Source organism: Arachis ipaensis, chromosome B06, assembly GCF_000816755.2.
Source record: "Arachis ipaensis cultivar K30076 chromosome B06, Araip1.1, whole genome shotgun sequence".
Lineage (NCBI taxonomy): Eukaryota > Viridiplantae > Streptophyta > Magnoliopsida > Fabales > Fabaceae > Arachis > Arachis ipaensis.
Genome location: NC_029790.2, coordinates 974,164 through 977,540, shown reverse-complemented (window position 1 = coordinate 977,540; position 3,377 = coordinate 974,164).

Here is a 3,377-nt window from a genome sequence, read left to right as displayed (position 1 = left end):
TCTCTCTCTCTCTCTCTCTCTCTCTCTCTCTCTATATATATATATATATATCTAACAATGGCTATTGATTCTCACCTATTTACTGAGTCAACTTAGCCAGCCACAACTCACACAGCTTTAACTCTACACTTTGACTTCCACTCCTCCACCATTCACGCCTCCGCACTCTTCACTCTCCAAACCCCACTTTAACCCCTTCTTCCTCAACACTCGCTCCCTCACCATACACTTCGCCCTTCACGTCGACGAAGCCATCATCTTCTCCCTCCCCACCACCTTTGATCCATCAAGGACACCCTCCTCACTCTCATGCTTTCCAGCCACTCTTCCTTCATCCTCACCTTCTCCACCTCCCCTTCCTCCCCCGCACTCCAACGACTCTTTCCTCCACAAATCTGCAACAGAACCCACCCTTACATCTACACTCAGTGCCAAGCCATCCATGCGCGCTCTATCTTTTCCTCCCACAACATTCCTGTCCGAAGGATTTGCTATTCTGCTATCCTCAGCATCTCTTCTGAGCTCTCTGCAGTCATGGCTGCAAACTGCATGATGACAACGCCCTCTGTGTGACGACAACGCCGCTGCCCTCGCCTCATTAAACTTGAACTGGTGCAGCCAAGACTGCGTGGTGGAGGAGTTTGTGATGGAGCAGTCGGTGCCTCGTTATCTCTTTGCCTTCGCGGTTGAGACCTAGACTAGGGTTTATGCAGAGGAGGATTCGACGGTGCTGAACTCAACGGAAAAAGAGTTTGAGGGAAGAGGATATGATTGGGGAAGTTGAGAAGCTCTTTGGAAAATATGACTAGGAAATGTTTGATCTTTTGGTGCTGTCGCCAAGTTTCCCTTACGACAGAATGGAGAATCCAAAGATAGTGTTCTTAACTCCCACAAAGGAAATGGCAGTGGTGCTCAAGTTGTGGCTCATGAATTTGCTAACATTTCTGGGTCAATGAGGGTTTTACAACATATGCTGAGAGGAGGATTGTGGAGGTTGTGCAAGGAGAGAGAGGGAGGGGTTGAAGATAACGGAGGGTAATTTAGAACTTTATTAAAAAGTCAACAAAAAATTAGGATTTGAATATTTTTGTCACACGGAGTCTATCTTTGATGGATACAACGTTAGTTTTCTTGTTTGATGGATACATTTATCAGCGTTCGTATCTTTTATGAGTACAAATGATAATTTATTAATATTTGAAACTTGTTTACGTTCACTATAATATAAATACATATTAAAATTTGGCTTTTATACATGTCTCTAAAAATAATTACAATATTTATTTAATTCTGTTAATTTAAATAACTCAATATTTTTTTTAATATTTTACAATAATTTTAGTCTCACAGTTAAATATACATATATTATATTTTTTTAAGAATTAAGAAATTCTAAGATCATTCATGATAATTCATTAAGAATATATATTATAATACGAAAGCGTACTTTTACTCATAGAAATTACAAATTAATGTAAGAATTGTCTCAATCTTTTACAACTAAAACCTTCTGTATTTTTAATAGGACGGTTGAATTGCAACTTCTTTGATAGGAAAAGAGTTGCCGAAGTTATAGTTGTCAGAACCAAATCGGTGATCGAACCGGTCAAATTATTGGTTTATTAGTTTATTTATTCAACCGATAAATTACTTATTGAATTGGTAGAACCGATCCTACATAAATAAAAAATATAAAATAGTAAAAGGTTGAATAAAGTGACAATTAGGTCCTTGAAGTTTTTAACTTCGGATTAATTAGTCCTTGAAAAAAATAAAGTACCAATTTGGTCCTCCATGATAGTAAACGGTGAACATGTTATGTTCCTCTATCAATTTATCATGTGAAATTTAATGGTGATGATTATATGTCCTACTAATTAGTCCTAAGTCGAAATTTTCAAAGACCTATTACTTGATTAAATACTCTATAAAAAAAGCACTCGACTTTTTTTTTATATTAGTTTTATTTTTTTCGTAACAACTGTATTAATTAAAAGAATTTTTTTAACTAATAAGAATTAGCTTCTAATTGTATGAAAAGTAAATTTTTAATAAGTATTTACTTTTATATATAAGAATAATACTACATATTTAAGTCTTTTTATAAACTAAGTCTAACCAAGTTAAACAATAAGACTTTGAATAATATTAGTTATAACTAATTTTTGTTATCTTAGACTAATTTAATTGGACTTGGTTAACAAAAAAATATGAATGTGTAACATTATCAAAATATATATATAAAAGAGCAAATCTAATTAAAACAACTAAACTAATAAATAAAATCTAATAATTTTAGTTAAATAAATAGTCAAATTAGTTTCTGAAAGATTACTCATTCTTTAAATTGGTTTTCGAAAGTTTTTTTAATCAAATTCGTGCTTTAAAGATTTTAAATCAGTTATATTAGTCTTTCTATCACTTTGTTTATTGATAGTGTCAAAATTTGTTAATGTAACACATTAAGTCACACCCCAACATACATCTAGGAGTCTTAATTGACTATTAACATTATTAGTTTATGAACTTAGATCAAATCAAAACTTAATTGAGGAGAGAACTTGAGGTATTGGAATCCCTTAATTTGGGGTTGATTTGATCTAATTTCATAAACTAATCATGTTAATAGTTAATTAAGACTCATATGTGTATGTTGGAATGTCACTTAACATGTTACATTAGCAAATTTTGATACCATCAACAAACAAAGTGACGAAAGGACTAACAAGACTAATTTAAAATCTTTAAAGGACGAATTTGATTAAAAAAAATTAGGGACCAATTTGAAGAACGGATAATCTTTTATAGAGACTAATTTGACTATTTATTCAATTTTAGTTCTTAAAGAACCTTAAAAAAAATTGCGTTGGTCATCTTCAACAAAAATATTTGTAATAGATGGTAACGTGAGTATCACATTTTTTTTTGGAAAACAAGTATATGGTGATGTTACATAATTACACCAAGTTAGTTTGATAATTAAGTTTAATCAAATTAGTTTAATAGTTTTGTGACGCAATATAAACCACCTTAAGTTAACAATAAGGAGGAGGCACATAAGAAAAAGTAAAAAAAAAAAAACCTTGTTGAATTTGTAGGGGTGAGCATGGATAGTGGGTACCCAATTATCCGTCGGAATTCGAACCAAACCAATTAAATTGGTTCTGGAACCAACGAGTAATCGGGTTTAATCCGAACTAAACCGATAGTCTTTATTAGTGATTGGTTCGGGTATCGGTTTTAGGGGGTGCAAAATCTGAATCAACCCGCAAATTCGATCATATATTAATTAAATAAAAAATAAAAAATATATATATGACTTTTTCATTAGACAAAGATTATTCACTATTAATATGTTTGGATTTTAATGAGTTTAG